The 20,014-nt window shown below is 27.9% G+C and overlaps 1 protein-coding gene across 17 annotated transcripts in view; it reads left to right on the forward strand.

Moving 5' to 3' along the window:
* Window positions 1-20,014, forward strand: part of Dscam1 (Down syndrome cell adhesion molecule 1) — a 607,521-nt gene that overhangs the window by 389,305 nt on the left and 198,202 nt on the right. The window contains exon 1 of one of the 17 annotated variants that reach the window (XM_075368251.1): window positions 15,770-15,843. The exons of the other annotated variants lie outside the window; for them this stretch is intronic. The gene's annotated coding sequence lies outside the window, so the exon portion shown is untranslated. Of the gene's footprint in view, window positions 1-15,769; window positions 15,844-20,014 lie in introns of those variants that run through there. 17 annotated transcript variants of the gene reach the window in all.

Here is a 20,014-nt window from a genome sequence, read left to right on the forward strand (position 1 = left end):
AGTGAGGTAGTACTGCAATTTTTAGGTCATTAGTTAAAGAGCAGAATTAGTGATATGGTTTTTGACCTGAAAATTTAATAAAATAGGTCCCAGAACCATATTGCAGTAATTTTTGAGAAAAGAACACTGTTTCTTGTGTATAGAACACTTTTTTGACGTACAGTAACTTTTTTAAATGGGTAATAAACACCTAAAATGTTTAAAAAATACTTGTAGAAAATTTAATTATGAACAAAATGGTGTAAGATAAGTTGAATAAAACAGAAAAGTTAGAAAATTTTGAATTTTATTTAGAAACAATACATTACTGCATTTGTCAGAAAAGTATTTATTTAATGTAAACAAAAACCAAATTCTTTTTTTGGTGTGTGTAAAGTTTGTAAAAACAAAATTTACTGTTAAAAATTGCTGTTAAAAAATAAAAAAAACTGAAAATTACACAATTGCAAAATAAAAATAAATAAATAAAAATTACTTAGATAATTTTTTTTATTAATGACAGAAATTCAATAAATTATTTGAAAAATTAATATTTGAAAGATGGCAATAAAATAACAACAGCTGATCAACAATCCACAGTACTGTTGTAATTAGTGATTAAATCATTCTGTAAGATACATTAAGTATATTGGGTACTGTGAACTGTGTTGTTTGGGAATGAATGCTTTCTGTGAATTTTAGTTTGAACGTGATTGGTTTACCATTGAAGTAATGCCATACTTATTTACAAGAGAGGAATATGCTGATTGTATTTATTTTGGGTGTGTATAATGCTAAGGTTATAGCCGCTACAGTAGAATATGAAATAAATTTTCTGAATCGTAGGATTCCAGATTCAAAACACCAAGCACAACTTTTCGCAATCTTTGTAAACAGGTTCATTACCTGGTATTCGTACCAGCCATGAATAATCTGTCCAACATGACACTGTTACTGATGAAATTATTATTGATGCAGTTCAGTGTAGTCCAGGCATCAGTACACGATGTCTCTCTAAGCGGATTGGAATTTTGCATTCAATGGTTTGGAGGACACTTAAACAAAAAAAGTTTTATCCTTATCATAAAGAGTCAGTTCAACATCTACACCCTGGAGATGGTGTGCTTTGCTTGTAGTTCTGCAGCTGGAGGAATACAAATCAACAATTTTACAAGTTTGTAAAAGTATGTTTTGTTTACCGACGAGGAAAATTTTACTCGAAATAGCACCTATAATTTATGCAGACAGCGTACATGGGCCTTATTTTTCATAAGGTGGAATTGCCTTCCACCTTATGAAATGGTGGAAGGCAATTTTCAACACCAATTTAGTGTTAATTTATGGTGCAGCCTTCTTCACAATCAGCTGTTTAGCCCATTCATATTACTTTGCCACTTAAATTCTGAGATGCACTTGCACTTTCTTCAAGAAGAATTGCTGCAGCTGCTTGAAGATATAACTTTAGTGCTGAGATGCAAAGTGTACTTCCAGCATGCCTCTCCACTTCTCTTGTACTGTTTCCATTCATCTTTTCCCTGGGAAATGGACCAGTTGTGGATGTCCACATTCCTGGCGAACAAGATTTTGTGATCTGGGGATCACAAAATTTAGATTTTTGCGTCTGGGGATGGATAAAAATATTGTATACAAAACAAAAATACATGCTCTTGAGAATTAATTATCCCCATTATGGATGCAGTTGAACAGCTTACAACAGCCCTGAAAAACTAAAAAGAACAAAAGATGCGGTATTGAAGCATGCCAAGAAATGTAATGAAAGTGGCAGATTTATTATGAGCTGGTACATTCAATACGCTTTGGTTTAGTGTACTGTTTCATCATTAAATAACTACTTTTCTGACAAATGTAGTAATGTATTGTTTCTAAAAAAAATTCAAACTTTTCCAACTTTTTTTTGTTTATCCAAATTATCTTACACCATTTTGTTCAGAGTTAGATTATCTACAAGTTTTGTTTAAAACATTTATGTGTTTATTACCCATTTAACAAAGTTACTGTACATCAAACATAAAAAACAGTGCTCTTTACCCTAATTTATTTGTTTTCATCCCAAATTTCTCAAAACCTACTGTAGACACAGTTCAGGGATTTATTTTATTCAATTTTTCAGGTCAATATCCATAAGTAATCACTAATTTTGTTACTTAATTAGTGTCCTAAAAATTTCAGTACGACCTCATTTCATTGAGGTATCTGAAATCCGAGTGAAATCTTTCACTAGCCGTAACTCACAAATAAAGTATTGTTGGACATATGTGTATATCAATTTTTTTAATTATTTTCATGAGTAGAAAGGTTATGAATGTCCCATGATGCACTCTGAAAGGTTCTGAGTAGAAAGGTTGTGATGCACTCTGTTTAGTATAGTTGGTGAAGTTTTTAGTGTACCAGTATGTATACTGTTTTGTGTTTTTTTTTTAAAAAAGTAGTATATTTGGATTTTGTAGCTGGATGTGTACTTTAGTATGCACTTAAAAATTTTTGTGAGATGCCAAAAAATGATTTTGCATAATTGGCATTAAACATTGAGCAGTTATTGCAAGTGATGTTATGAACTGTGAGATTATTTTGTCTGTGGTATGTGTTGTGTGTATAAGTTTATTAATTATTTTGTGTGTTTTGAATATTCTAAAGTATTTCTGGATTTTTGTTTGAGAATGCTCAAAATTAGTTAAAATAAAATTTTAAATAATTTTGTGAGAAGTATTTTTTAAAATTAAACTTAGCCCTGCCCCTCTGACAGAAACATTTTTTTTAAATTTTGTTTTCTTGCTGATGGTTATGTAAAGAACTACAATTTATATAACTGAATTTTATACAGCCCTTGTATTATAGATAACATTTTTGTAATTAAAATCACAGCTTCATTTTTGCTTCTTGGTAAAACTGCTGCATTCTTTTATAGTACCCATACTTAAAAAAAATATTTTAACAACTTTTTTTTATCTCAAATGCAGATTCCACTTCCCCTTTTTGTAAAATTTGATTTTTTCCCTTTCATGATTTATTTTTAGAGCAAGGGAAAAAATACCAAGCGCCAGATTTCTATAAATAGTTTATTTAACTGGGGAATTCAACTTTTTATTTTTCATTGGTGATTCATTTTATAAAAAGTACTTCAAAGGAAACGCATTAAATCAGATTAGATCAATTTCTTTTAAGATTTTATTTTTTTTAATTTTTGAACAGGTAGGTTCTTCCTAATAGAAATAAGTTGGGGATTTGTTAATCTACCGGGATTACAGCCAAGTCAACCTTTGAAGTTGATCCTACTGTACGTAGAATTTTTTTAAGAAGTTGTTTCAGTTGACATTAATTCATATATTGGCCTCATGCTATTTTTGTCAGTATTTCTAATATTATTTTAATATCAGTACTTATGATATAAATTATACTTCATAAATCCTTATTTTAAAATATAATTTCATTTTTTTTATTATAGTATATGTTTATACATACTATTCTGTATAGCTAACTGAGCATTTTTTTAAAATTCCTAACAGAACCTTTAGGAAGAGTATCACCTAAGGTTCCTAAAACTTCAAGATCTGATTCGTTTGATGTAGATTTTGGAGAAAGTTATAGTCTGTTGTGTGAAGCACAAGCATATCCTGTCCCAATATTCAGGTGAGGTAGTTCTAACTGTGATTTCTTCATTTCATTATTATGTTACACAAATGATGATACTTATCACTCTAGAGCCCATTAGTGGTATGGCTCCAAAAGCTCCTCCAGTGGCTAAAATTTCAGTATTTGGAACTCCTGTCAATAGAAGTACTTCATTATTATGTGAACTGCAGGGGCATCCTATCCCAAGTTTCAGGTATGTTTTATGATAATGGAAAAAACCAAAATTATTAAATAATATTTGTTTTTATTTCATTTACTTTTACCATAGATAAGTTACTGTTTTCTTGAAGTTGCTATGTATAAAAATCTTCTTAAAATGTTCACTTTACTATTGAATATGAATATTATAAATTGTATTTTTTATATTCTGTCTTTTCTGTTCATTTGATTTGGTGTTGATCATTGACTTTCACCTTCAGTTTTTTCTGTGGCTCCTCTCTTAAAACTTTATATTGTTTTCTGTCCTTTACAAACCTAATTCAAATGACTTGGAATTCATTTTCTATGCACCACAAAACTGTTAGCTATATTTCATCTCCATCTAATTCTTTTATATATACAACAATCCCTTTTTTATTTACAATTTTTCAGTTATTTATGCAACTAATTGTTGAAATAAAAAAATAAAATATCAGCCGATTTTTCTATTTTGGATTATTAGAAAGAGGTAAATTGTTAATATTGATAACTGTTATTAATTTTATCTTTGTTTTGTGCACATTTTGTTGTTAGCTGTTAATTAAATGTAAATTATATATAAGACTAAAAAAATTACTGTAACTCATTTTTTAAAATAAATTAATAACTGCTAACTTTATATCAAGATTTTTATGCTATAATGTAACTGTTTTTTATGGTTTACTTTGAAAAGACTTTTAAGTTTGAAAGACCTCAGTAATAAATGTTAATTCTACAGTAACTAATCATTTTTTTAATATGTAAAAGAAAATTTAATTAGTTTTATAGAAATAAAAGGGTATTTGCTGCTCAGGATAGATCTCATTACTTGGATTCCTTCAAGTTATTTAAAGCATACTGCTACTCTGATGTCCATTTATGGCCATGATTTATAAAAAAAAAAATAAAGTTTGAAAGAAAATTAGCACAGTTTGTTAAAAGATAAAAATCAACTTATTTTTGTGTTTGATATGAAACGTGCATTTTAATTTGAGTTATTTTAAGCAGCCCTGCTGTCCTGATTCATATTAATGGACCCTAATAAAGTTGCAACTGTAAAACAAATTACTTGCTTCAGAGTTACAAATGATTAATTTTCTTTGCTGTATTAAAAATTTTAATTGCTGTATTTTAACTCTAAAGTTATTTTTAATGGTTCTACCAACTTGGTTTACTAATGGATCATACAGAAAATAACTGCAAAAAAACAAATAAATTTCATTGTAATTATATTATTTCAAAAAATACCAATTTCATTTTATTATTAGATTAATATTTTATAATAAAATGAAATTAGTATTTAATGCAACTTCAATTTTTTCATAAAATTCATATTGTAATATCCATAATTTATTAAAAAATTATATCTAATGAATAATCAGGGGTCCAATGTATGGTCATTGTTAATATCTGCAATTTATTTAATATTCATTAGTTTTTTGAAGTTATTTTTTCATAGTATATCTTATGGATATCAGTAGATTCTGTTATGTGATTTAAATATTTTTGTATGTAGATGTCTATATGATTTTAAATATACACAAATCTATGATAATTTTATGAGGAAAGTTATAGAGTTAGTATAAATTGATTTTAACGTTATTAACTAGGTGAACTTTGTGGTAGAATGGTAACGTCTCAGCCTTTCATCTATAGGTTCAAATCCCAGTCACAGTCAGGCATGGCACTTTTCACATGCTACAAAATTGATTTATCATTCCTCTAGTAACTTAACACACTGTAAGCCTGTTGTTACTATGTAAAAAAATAAATTCAAGAAAACAAAAATACAAAATTAGAATTTCATTATCAATTTTTGTTACCTGTTTAGTAGTAGTTTCTAATCTTCTAAATTATATTAATAACTTTTGAAATTAATGTTTCATGTGAGACTAGGTTTGGTTAAAAAGTGAATTTGAAAGTTAACATGAGAATTTATAAATATTTGATCTATATTCTATTTATTAATATATCATATCACTTGAGTGTTGTTTTTATTTTAAAAGTTGCTTGCTTATGTTAGGTATTTGTTTTTGAATCATAAAAAAAATCACATTCATTTTGTTCTAATCACAAAACAATTTATTTTAAATGAGAAATTGACTGTTTGTTTATGTTGAATGATGTTAAAAACTAGATAATGTTCGGCAAGCTACTCTACAGGAATTTTTGTTGAAACTCGAGATACTTTTGGAACTGACAAGGCGAGTCATAAAACAAATATGTTGAATGGAAATATTAAAAAGCAAAGTTTTATATTTGTTTAATTTGTCATTAAAACATTATATTATATTATTGATCTCATTAGTAGAAGTTTTTTTTACAATTTTTGACAGGAAGGGTAAATTTCCCAGCATTCAAAGATTATAAATATAAATTATATTTTTAATTTCACCTATTATGTTATCCATTAGAACCAATTGGAAGTACACCACCCAGATTACCACCAAAATCAAAATTGGATGCTGTAATGGGTAAAACAAGTATTCCTGCGGTTTTGCCTTGTGATGCACAAGCAAATCCTGTCCCATTTTTCAGGTATTCTTAATTATAGTTTCAGTAGCTATTTCTATTTGCTATTTATTTTTAGTTTTCTAAGTTAAAAAAAGATATTTTTGAAAAAAATTTCTTTCAATAAATTGTAATTTTATTAAAATTATTTATTCTATCCAAACATTTTTTTAGTATTTGTTTTTTACGTGAGTTAAGTACAGGTAGTTAATAGCTTTATTTATTCTTTAGAACCGCAAACCAGTGTTGCACCTAAAGCACAAAATTCACTTTCAATCGGATCACGAGTAAATAGTATTGAAAACACAAATACTTTCTTAATCTGCAATGTTCAGGGTTATCCTATCCCAAAATTCAGGTAAGATTTAATTAGAATTTATTAAAATTTTAAGTACAATCCTGACTGGAGTGATTCATTTTATTTCTTGTTACTGATTTTAAAAATTACATTTTTATGTAAGTAGATATAAAATTAAGCTATCAAAATTAAAGAGTCAATTGGTCATTACAAAAAGCAAACAAAGAGAAAAATATGATTACCTGATCAATATTTGTTTTAAAATAACTGTATTTTATTTTTTCTATATGCTTATCAATATTTTTAAACAATTTTCATAGCAAGCTTCTTTTTTGTGCAAAAAAATACTGCTTGAGGTTTTAGCCTATCTAGTGCTGGTGTTATTAACTTTTACTCCTTTGTCAAATTGTTGAAAACCAACCCACTATTTTAGTTGAAAGAAGAATGAACATCTCTTGGCGGAAAGTCTGGATTGTAAGGAATTATCAAAAATGTCTTACTTTTGTGGGAAGAATTGATAGATTATTTGAACAGTTCAGGCAGCTGTGAGTTTGGCTATTAATTTATGTAAATAAGAACATATCACTGATTCCTAATGGCACACTTCAGTTTTGTAACTGTTTCAAAGTGCATTTTGATGTAATTGTTATTTCCATGCTCATATCATCCACAAAAGGACATTTTTAGTCTCTGAAAGCAGTAACCATTCATTCATCTTTCAAGCCGAGTTTGTGCTTCAATTCAGTTGAAAAATTCGTAGGATCCATGTTGTAGGATATGTAGGACATATTGTAGGATCTGAATTTGTAGGATCCATGTTGCCCATAGTTAGTGATTGCCTAGTTTTTTTTAATAAATAATTAAATTCTAATTGTATCTCTGAAATATCTGGAAATTCCATATTGAGAAACATTTATGAAGCTTGTTAGGAAGTTGTGTAGAATTGGACATTTATAAAACATTTTCCTTTTCTTGTTCAAGGTTGTCTATAAGTCACAGTCACCATTCATTCCCCTTCTGCATCATGGTATTTGTAAGGCATTCATTAAATTCATAGCACCACAGCTGTAACTTTTCTTCTCAGATTACTTGGGACTTATAATTTTCAATCAATTTGTGGTGAAAATCATCTCTATGAAGACCAGCTGTTGCATTAAGAATTGAATCACAGATTCAGCTTCATAACTGATAGGATCGCTTATTGTTGCAGCAATAATTATTTTTTATTATAGTAAAACAAACTAAAATTTCTGATGAAGTGGCTAATAGTTGCCAAACATGCATGGTTTGGTTCACTGTTGTCAATTTTTTTTCTCAACACCAACTCTTATTTTTGAAATACTCCTTGTACCATATATAATGTGTTTTTTTTTTCAAAAACTGTATGACTATTTTCATAATATTTATCATTAAGTATTTATATTTGATTGTAAAACTTTGGAAAACTTAACGTTTAAAAATTTAGAGCTGATGCTCTATGTTTGAAGTTTCTGAATAGTAATTTTTAATTGATATGCTGAATAAATAAATGTGTATTACATAAGAAAGGGATTTGAGATATTTATACAAAAAAAAGTTGATAGATTCTTTTTTACTCTAAAGTTATACTTATCTTCAATTTTTTATTAAGTTGTATCTTGGAAGAGTTTTTAGTGGTGTACAGCATTAATAAAATTATATAGAATTATATTTTTGAAATATAGTATTTCAGATTCTTTACTCCCTTTTTTTTCTTTTTGTTCAGATCACTATGGATCACATTTGTAGTTTTGATTTCTTTTTTTCCCCAAAAGGTTTTTATTTTTTTGCTCTGTTGTTATTGATTTTCTTCCGTCCATCTATTCAGGTTTACACTCTTCTTTTTCTTTCTCTCTGGAAACTTAAATTCTCAAATCTTTTCTAAATTTATGTCTCTGTCTTTATGCAGATCCTTAGAAATGTTCAGTGTTTTTAGATCTGTTTTTATTGCTTTAAACCAGTTAGTCTTTATGGCTCTGTTTATGTAAAAATTAAATGTTTTGGCAATCTTTGGTTTTTAATTTTGCATAAATGTCCATAAAATAGTAGTCTTCTTTTTCAAATTAAGTCCCCTATTTTTCTATATGTTTGTAAATTTCTTTTTCACTTTTCAATTTGTAAATTCTAGCTTCATATTTTGGTGCATAATTTTTTCTTAAAATATTTTTTTCTACTTTTGCTATTTCTTATTCTGAAAAAACTTGCAGACATGGTGCCCCACACAGTGCTTCTGGTAGGACTACAGTTTTATAGTGCCTCAGTTTGGAGTTATATGACAGGGTTTTTTTATTGTAATTGCTCTTTGTGATATGACAGGCAGTTTCCAATTTTTGTACTCTATTCTTCATCCCATTTTTTTTCAGTTATATTTGGTGTTATGATTTCTCGCAGATATTTAAATTTTTGAACTCTACTTATTTCTTTGTTGTTAGAAATTTTATTAAGGGTTAATGGAAAAGTAGTTAATTTTTTGACAAGAAATTTGAAGACCAGTTTTACTTGTGCGTTTGCTTAGTTTTGAATTTTGATTTCAGCCTCATCTATATCTCTTGTGAAAATTACAATATTGTCTTTGAAGGCCGGAATATTTGTATTTATGAATTTAGTTTTAGTGCCCATTTTTATGTTTTCATGTATGTTTAACTTTTTAATTTCTTTCTCCTACTTTCTTATAACATTTTCAAGGGCATAATTAAAGGGATCGGGCGAAATCCATCTCCTTCCCTTACACCAGTTTTAATTTTGAATGATTCTGAAAGTTCCTCTAAGAATTTCACTTTTGATTTTGTGTTTGTTAATGTTTCTTTTATAATTTTTATTATCTTGGGATCTATCATAAAATCTTCAAGGATTTTAAGAAGGGATTCCCTGTGGATGTAATCATAAAATCTAAAAGTCATAAAATGGGCTTTCTTAAAATCTATAAAAATTGTAACTTAATTTGGGTTTTTAATATTTTGGTATAGTAAAATTTCTCTTAGATTAAAGATTTGCTCTGTACAACATCTTCCAGGTCTAAATCCTTCTTGTATTCTTCAATTTCTTTTTCTATTGTTGGTTATTGTTGGTTACTTAAAAATATTTTGTACAAAACTTTGTATGGGACTGACAACAGTGAAATTCCTCTGTAGTTGTTAATATTTGTTTTATTTCTTTTTTTGTGGGGATTTTTTCTATTTTCTCTCTTTGTTTAGCATGTATAAGTAATTTTTTGTGCAGATTTGTTGAAATTGAAATGTTCTCTTAATATCGTTTCAGTATTTATTTTTCTTGAATTGACTCGAATCTTTAATATTCCTACTTAATAACTCTGGAAAGATGGGATAGAATTTGATCAATTGTAATAGAAATATTTAAATAGGTAGGAATAGAAATTGTAAATTTGAAGTTATATTGGTGACTTTTAAAGAATTTTTTCTTATAGAAACTGTTTATTTGATTATTTTTCTGTGCTGCCTAGTTAAATATGCTACGTATTTTTTGAATATAAAATGCTTATTTGTTTATGTAATGTTCTATTAATAGAAATATTCTGTTAGAATTCTGCACTCATTCAGTATGGTTTGAACTTATTTTATGAATTCTAATTTTTAAACTAAATATTAAAATAAACAAACAGTGAAAGTAAAATGTAAATTTTCATTTAGAACCACAAACAAGTATTGCTCCTAAAGTAAAAGATCAGGATGTTGGCAGTATGAAGAAATCAGTTTTAAAAAGGAGTGTGGTGACATTAGTGTGTTCTGCACAAGGTTTTCCGACACCTTTTTTCAGGTTTGTTTCCAGTTGCATTCTTTTGTACCTTACTAATGTTATATTTTGTATATTACTATTGTTATATATGCTGTGAATGTTTTAACCATTTGACAACTGTTATAATTAGTCAATATATTGTAATGTAGTTTTATTATGTTTTTACAATTACTACTTGTTTCTTAATAGAAAAATCTCTCTCTTCCTTTTTTTTAACCTATTGTAGTTATTTTTTACTTAAACTTAAGTAGTACCCTTTTGAAGTAAAAATTTCAATACTCGTATTTTAAAACCTACATTTTTTTTCTTGCAAAGCCAATAAGGAAATATTTCTATGCCTTTTCTAAAATTGCTTTTAGGTATTTTCTATCATATGCCATTTTAAAATTACTTCAACTTGCTTTTAGTAACCTTTGAGGCTTTTTATTGTCTCAGTTACAGATGTGCGTTGTGTTGATTCATGTAAGCTTTTCTCCTAAACTAAACTTTCAAAATCTAAATCATTTTGCCATTTGTAAGAATGAAATTCATATTGACTCATTTGATTCTAGTTGTGGCTGGACTTTATATTAAATAGTTGTTATGAGTGCCATTTTAATGTTCAAGGGCTGTTTTTTTTTTCAGCTTCTGATGGGCTATAAAGAAATTACACATTGACATAACAAAATGATTTTATTACTAAAAGTTAAGTAGTATCTAACTTATTTTTCTATATAATCGCCAAAACAATTGAGGCATTTGTTTTATTGTGACACCAGCTTTCCGATGCCCTCTTCAAAGAAGTTTGCTGCCAGTGAGGTAAGGTTCATCTTGACAGCCTCCTGAAGTTCTTCATTGATGGTGAAGTGTTGTCTGCCAAACCATATGTTCAATTCTTGAAAGAGGTGAAAATTGCTAGGTGCTAGGTCTGGAGTATATGTTGGATGGTCGAAAACTTCCCACTTGAATTGTTTGAGAAGGTATTGTATCATTTTGGCACAGTGTGGTCATGCATTGTCATGTATCAAAACCATGCCAGACGAGAGCATGCCTCTTCCTTTGTTCTGGATTGCTCTGTGGAGGCAACGTAAGGATTCACAATAAACTTCCTTTGTTACTGTTGTTTTCTGCTCCATAATGTCCACCAACAAGACACATTTATGGTTCCAAAAAACTGTAGCCATTGTTTTCCTGTTGCTCAGTGTCTGTTTGAACTTTTTCAGTTTGTTTGGAGAAGTGTGCGTCCACTGCTTAGAAAGTTCTTTGGTGTCTGGATTGTCTACTGGGTCCAAGTCTCATCACCAGTAATGATAAACTTTAAAAACTTTTCACTCTCATTATCATAACACTTGAGAAACATTAAGGCTGATGCCATTCGCTGTATTTTGTGATCATCACTCAACATTTTTGGGACCCAATGTGCACACAGTTTTCGGTATCCTAGGTCTTTAGTCATAATTGTGCACAGACTTTGAAATTAAAGGGATTTCTGCAGAAAATTTGCTTATCATAATCCTTTGTTTGTTGTGGACAAATCACACAACACGCAGACATGGCTCCCACCTATATCTTGTACTTAGATGTATGATCGGAGGCTGAAGAAAAATAGCCCTTGTACTATTACATATGAATGAGGTATCAAATTAATTTCTAAAAAATAGATAAAAAGCAACAAAATAATACAGTCAATGGCTTAAGTAATGTTGTGTGTTTATTGTTACAATGATATGGTTAGTCAGAAGATGAGTTGATTTTTTTCTTTTTAGAGAATAATTAATCGTGCTTTAAATTTAAAATCACAGAAATAAAAATTTGAATCAAATGATATTAGTGTTTATCAACTTCAGCTAAAAGATCCTATGGAATAAAAGACTTTTGTAATCTGTTTACTGATATTCTGAACTCCATTTATTTCTTTATATATTTTATAATAAATTTTATAGGACATTTTTTTATTAACCAATGTAACTTTGATTAGCATTAATGGATGAAATCCTGTTTTGTATAATTAAATTGCAGTAAACCATCTGATTGATTAAGTAATAAGCACTATTTTTATTGATGCCTATATTTTTATATTACAGTACCTAGGATTGTTTAAAAAAACTGGTGATTTGTCAAAATTACTTACCTAAATTACATAAAAAAATTATAGTTACAGATCTTGGGTGAAAAATATTCTTAACAATAATTGCAATTTTTATTACAATAATAATTTGAAAAAAAAAATTTATAAAATAGTTTTAAAATTCTGACCTTGTAACAGAAGAGTAGCTCTTCTGACTTACCATGTGTGTAAATATGAAACTGGAATTTTTGTATGGAAAGTACACGTTTATTGTATGAAAATGATAAAAAATATTATATTCGAAATATTGTCCATTGCTAGCTATACATTTTTCCCATTTCTCTTGACAATTTATATGAATACCACACCAAAATAACTGTTGCTCTTTTGAGGCAAACCAGTCATCGAGCCATTTTTGTACATTTTCACGAGAAGTGAAGCACTGCCTAGCAAGTGCATGTCCCATTGATGCAAATAAGTAGTAGTCGGACGGGGCTAAGTCTGGTGAGTAAGCCGCATGTGAAAGTATTTCCCAACTGAATGCCTCAATCATTTCCTTGAGTGGTTTTGCTTGTTATGGTGCATTATCATGAAGAAAAATCACTTTGTGTTGCCTTTTTTGGTATTCTGGTTGTTTTTCATGCAATGCTTGATTCAAATCAATCATTTGTTATCGGAAATGTTCAGTATTTATGGTTTCGCCAAGTTTTAGCAGTTCATAATAGATCACACCTTTCTGAACCCACCAAACACAGAGCATTGTCTTCTTTTCAAAGCGATTTGGCCTTTTAATCGATGTTGATGGTTTGCTTGAAGTTACCCATGATCTTTTACACTTACGATACTCAAAATATATCCACTTTTCATCACCTGTCACAGTTTGATGGAGAAATGACTTTCTTTTGTACCTGACGAGCAGCATTTCACAAGTACTTTTTTGGTTTTTTTCTGTCTTTCATTCAGTTCATGTAGAACCCATTTTCCCATCCTCTGGATCTTTCCCTTGGGTTTCAAACATAGAGACTGCTTCTCATGTTAAATTTAATTGATCCGCGATTTGTTACATTTGAGCATCATCCTCATCCAACAATGTTTGCAATTCGCTGTCTTCAAACTTTTTCGGTGGTCTTCCACATTCTTCGTTTTCATGTCAAAATCGCCACTTTTGAATTTTTTTTAACTACTCAAACCACTGTGATTTACAAAGAGCATGCTTACCGTAAGCTTCGACAAGCATTTGATGTGATTCTACAGTAGTTTTCTTTAAATGGTAATAGAAAATCAGTGCTGTCTGTAAATCATAGTTTGTAGGTACAAAACTCGACATGTTCAATGCTAATTAAAACTATGCTGTTGTATACAACTTGTATTGTGAGTTGAAAATATTTGTCAGTTGTCAAAGAAGGAAAATGGCGCCAATGATGTGGTTTGACAGTAACTACATTGACAGCTACGGCCATCTATGGGCAAATTCCAGTTTCATATTTACGCACTTGGTACATCTAGAAGATTCTTAAAAACCTGTCAGTTAGATTTTATAACATTCATTCTAAAAATTTCATACGTATTATTCTCATGATAAGCCTTAGGTATTCTTGATGAATTATTCATTAATAAAACAAAAATAGAAAGAAAAATATTAAAAACAAAATTAATTAGTAACTGACATTAAAAATTATTCAATTAATAACTAATTTAAAGAATTTTTCACAGTATTAAAATAGTACTTGTAGTAATGAACAAAATATCAATAATATACGTAAATGAATTGATGTAACTTCAAATGAGATTTAATGATTAAAGTTTGCCCATAATATTCTCTTTGCCTAAAGGATCTCATGTGCAACATTGTGCTATAAGTAGTACCGTTGATCCCACAGTTTAGAAGTCTACCAATAGACTTCTAAACAGATTGAGGGAATAAACTTTCTGATCTGGTTGAGTGAAACATTTTGGTCTTGAGATTGATTAATTTTTACTTCATTAAATTTGACCTTCATTTGAGTTCACTTTCATTTTTTCTGTTTTACGAGAATTTTTTTTAAGTTCCTGTTGATAGGATATTGATAATTTTTTTTTTAAACTTATTTGAAGTTCTTTTTTTGTAGATTTGTTCTATGGAATTGTTTATTATTGCTCTATTGTCTACAGTTGTCTGTTTATATATAAGTAATTATTTTTTTCACATAGTGTTCTTTTATCATTTGTCACTACACACCGTTGTCAGTTCTTCATTGTTTCCTTTCATATCTCATACTTCATGTCACTCAAATATTCTGTTCACATTAATTGTTCATTATTTTCATCAGTTAGTGAAGAAAAAAGTTGGCATTTATATGTATAACTTCAGTTAGTAAAAAAAAAATATATATATATATGTACTTATACATCCAGAGTGCAGATTAACATTTTCCATGTGTGATAGTTTTGTTGTCCCTTTATTTTTAATTACATTTTCTTCTCTGAAGTGGATAATTTTTTTCTATTGATTAATAAAAAGTTTTAATTATTAATTTTATCCTTTCACTTGCTTTAATTTCAATAGAAATTCTTTGTGCTGTTTTTTTTACCAAAAATTGTAGAAAATGTTAAACATTGTTACAAAATCACATACTCATAAAAAAAAAAATAATAGTTTGAAATTTTTGTTATTTCATTCACCATCATTGTATGCCAATGAAATTATAATTCATGTAATATATATTTTATGAAAATGTACATTTAATTTCTGGGAAGAATTGAAGTAATTTGTAATAGCATTTTGAGTGGTACATATAAATTTTTAGTTATTCTTTAATGGATTTAAGTGAAACTAAATGTGTAATTTTATTGCTGTGGAATTTTATTTTGGTCTCTTATATTGCATATTTATTTAAATTTTATATATCAGAAAATAGAAAAATAAAAAAAGCTTAACTTTTATTTTTTTAATAGAAAAGAAAAAATTATTCATCTTAAAAATTACATTTTTAGCAGCTCATTTTTAAAAAGTATCAATGAATTATTTATATAAAATTAAGAAAAGTCAGTTTAGATGAAATATAATCCACAATATATTCTTTATTTTACATATATTTTTTAATATTGAAGTTCTTTAAAAAGAGAATCATACATTTTTCATTGTTAAAAAATTGTGATTCTTTTTTTTTTACATGCAGACTGTAAAAACTTTTTCTTTGACTTTTTTCATTAAATTCAGGTTTTGTACTTGGGAATTCTGTTATAATTAATTAAATTATATAATTTAATAATCTTATATATACATATATATTTGAAAAAATAAACATAGATATTTTTCTTTTGGTTTTCTGTGCAGAGCCGCGGATACGCGTTGCTCCCAATGTTTAGGACTGAAGTGAAGTTCCCTTCGATGGCGAACATGCATGATACAGTCTGTGAGATAATTCAGGTAAACACTGAAAATAATAACAATATAATGTGGTCAGGCTTCTTCAATTCACTTCATTTTTATTCACTCCATGTTTACCACTTCACTCATCTCATTCTGTTATTGTTTATTTTTTATTTATTTATAGTAAATTATTTAAATTGTATATTCTTTCATTACCAGTATCCCAGTTGCACTTAAGTATATCTTCCTTTTTTTTCTAACAAAAAAGGAAGGTATTTGCTTTTTGCCTGCCTTAGGTGTGTAGTGACAATGTAGAAGGCCATTTTATTGAGTTTAATGATTATATTTTTCTTTTAATTTTATTACATTTTGGTTGGAATATTCATATTTTTTTTTTTAATTCTTGTTTTGCTTTTCATCATTCTGTTTTTGTTATTGATAATATTCATATAACATTAATTCTGTTATCGGCACCTGTAGAAAATCTTCTATACATAAAAATATTCAGAAATTAGCAGATATTTAGTTTTTCTACTAAATTGCTTTAATTATATTATTGTGTAGCAGTGAAACACTTAACCAGCAGTATAACTCATTGAAGTTATTTGCGAGAGTAGAATAACTAAATTATTTACATGTTGATAGAATTGTTTTATGTTGATAGTTATAATTGTTGCTCTTGGTAATACAAACAGAAATTTTGAGTTTTAAGTGAGTTAAGAGCAGTTGTACGAGAAGAAGAATACTTAATGTACTTGAATGATATTTTGAAGTTTCTTTTTCCCATCTTCTGTAAAATGTATCTAAAATACACTGGATGTGTGGTATTCAGTTGGTAAGATGATGTAGATTAAAGCAATATTGAGAGTATTGATGTTCACTTGCTTGGCATTGTAAAGTCACCAACAATAATTTTTGATACAGATAAAATTAAAAACTGAGATTGTATCGCATGTTATCCTAAACTTGAAAAATTGCAGCAGAGAACCTGGCAAATATTCACATAATTGTTATTGATTTGTTAATCTCTTGATTACATCAAATGTTTCAGTGGCATATGGGATTCTAAGCTGATTCATTATCATTTGATTATAATCGTGTGTGGAGACTCAAGTGTATCTCCTTGAAAAATCTCAATTACATGGTCATCTCAATTATTTATGGTATTGGTGGTACATTTTTAGATCACAATATTAGAATACTGCCTCATTATAAAATATTAAATTTATCCTTGAGTTAGAGTATTTCAATATTCAGTGCAAAAAGGCTGTTCATTTTAAAAATAAAAACACAAATTACTTTTAATTTCATTGAGTTCAGCTGTTGGTAAGTTTTTAAACCAATGTGGTTATAAAACTAAACACAATTTTAATTACATTTTTATATTTCTTCAATTATCTTCAAATACCTTTCAAATGTAGATAAATAATTTTACTTTGATAATCATATTATCAGAGTGTTATTGTGAATTTGTTTCTAATCATCTATAAATAATGGATGGGAGGGAGTTTTAATTAAATTACTTTTCTATGCCTTTTACATTTTGAAGAATTAATGAAAAAACAATGATGGATAATTGAGATTAGTATCAAAACTTAAAGTAATAGGCTTATCCATTTTTTTATGTTAAGATCAGATACGTAAAATAATCATTTATACAATTAGAATCTTGAGTTTTGAATTTAAGTAGGAGGATTTTAAGGACCAGAAGAATATGATGAACTTTGCAGTGAACATACTTCATAGTTCGGATAAAATAGTCATAGTTTCTGGACTGATTACTTGATTGAGATACAGCATTGTGATTGATTATACAAGATATAGATAAATTTTTAATAAACTCAACAGAAAATTAAAGAAAATGGAACAAACAGATTTTTTACTCATTTACACTTTTTCTAATAAAAGTTGTAGGAAACAAACTATGACAAACCTAACTTCAAGAAAAAAAGTCAAAGAAGGTTTAGTCAGAGATTGTTGGGAGTCTAAAAATTATGAATTTTAATAAAAATAACTTGTTATAAAATTTGGGTAATAAGTAGCAAAAATTGTTGCCTGTATACTTGCTAATGTTCTAATAAAGATTTGTGTTTAGTTTACTTATATTAGAAGTAATCTGGAGACCTTATAGAAACTGTAAATATTGTTCTAAATCTGTTTACTTATTATTAATTACTAGAAAATTTATTCAGCAGAATAATTTTTTACAGTGTAGTTCTGTATTCCAAACTCCATAATTGAAAGTTACAGTTATCCAAACAGTAAAGAGCTATTTTTTACATATAAAAAAGGTTAAAAAATTAGATGATATATTTCATATAAAGTTTTAGCTAGAGATTGCAATGTATTTATTATTATATTTAATGTGTCTCCAAATGGCATAGATTATTTAATGTGTGGGAGGTAGATAGTTTGAGTCCCAACCAAAATCCCAACTAAACCAGTTGTATTTTAATATTAATGGCTCCTCAATATTGTTCCTGGCCATCTACCATTCTGTTGTTGCATTCTAAATTACAACAAATTCTAACATTATATCCATCTGTGGATGTAATTATATAGAGTATATTCATTACATGACCAATGTATACATTACATTAACAACGTATATGTCTCTATGGACTTGGAGGTGCACTAGATATCTGAGAATTTAATGGTAGTCATATGCAGTCATTCAAAATTATAATTGTATATACATATATATATATATATTTTATAATTACATTATACATTGCAGTAATGGAAAATAGATTCTAAATTTCTCCTTTTATTGCAGCTCAATGTTTTTTAATACAATATTGAATAAAAATAACAAATAATGATGTCAAACCCCTTTACAAAATACCAAGATTAATATGCCTCTATAAGAAAAAACTTTTTTTGTATAAACAAAAGGAAAAATAAATGAAGAAAAATAATAATATTGAAACTAAGTGTATGATTCATTATAATTACATTTCCCTTTACATGCTACTATCAATAAAAATCTGATATGGAGATAAATGACTTCTTTGTACGCCTATTAAATTACATTACACAATTTTTGCTCCACTTCATTTAAAGTTTGATCTGAAAGTGAGATACAAACCTCCAGTTCTTTAATAAAGTGTACAGTTACACAATTGCTGAAATATTTTTATTTATTAACATCAAATATTTATACAATTACTAATTCAACAATCTTACATGACATATAGAAAAGTCCCATTATTACTCGTATTTCTAGATCAGTATTGTTCGTATCTTCATGAGTTGCTGAAAACAAAAAGTTTCAAAATAACAAAAGTTTTAGATTTTTGGTGTGTTGTATAAATAAAAGTTAATAATAATAATTTAACTATTCTGTTTAGTGAACTCCTGTACACTGGTTACAAATGTTAATTTCGACCTTACAGTGTAAAATATTCAGTTTTTATTATTGGATTATTTGGTGAATAATCAAAAATGAAAAAAAAAAACAATCTTACAGGAAAAAGAAAGATAACATGAAGAAGTATATCTCAAAATAACTACTAGAAGGTGAATATGAAGGGGAATAATAATAAAATTAAGAAAAAGATGATAAATATAAAGAGAAAGAAAATGTTAAAATCGAAGGAAGAATAAAAACATTAAGTGAAGATGATAAATATAAAAAGGAAGAAAATGTTAAAAACAAAGAAAGAATAAAAGTATTAAGACAAGATGATAAACATAAAGAGGAAGAAAACATTAAGACCAAGGAAAGAATAAAAAAATTAAGGGAGGATGATGAATAAAGAGAGAGAAAATTTGAAAACTAGAGAACATGTGACAAATTAAGATCAGAAGAATTATATCAAACCAAAGAGCGGTTAAATGATTGGCAACTTAAAACAAATAAACAAGATGATGATCAGCTCCGACTTAGGGAGAATATTGTCTGACAATAGAGGAGTAATAAACTGAAAGATAAGAATTTTTTTCAATTTATTAAAGATTGGGCATTATTAGGATGGCATGCCTCAGTGTATATATGTTGTTCTTGTGAGGGTCTAGTTTTCAGTCACTCTGTAGGTAACTTTAATGTAGATAAAATTAAACAGAAATTCCAGAATAATTACATAAAATTAAATAGAAATTAAACTACTAAATCCAAAAATAATACGATTATAAATTGTAATTTTCAATTAATAATGAATAATCAGATGTTTCACCAAATCTATTACATATACACATATGTAATAATGCCTATTAAATTACTTATCCA

This window comes from Lycorma delicatula, chromosome 6 (assembly GCF_047948215.1).
Source record: "Lycorma delicatula isolate Av1 chromosome 6, ASM4794821v1, whole genome shotgun sequence".
NCBI classification, from domain to species: Eukaryota; Metazoa; Arthropoda; class Insecta; order Hemiptera; family Fulgoridae; genus Lycorma; species Lycorma delicatula.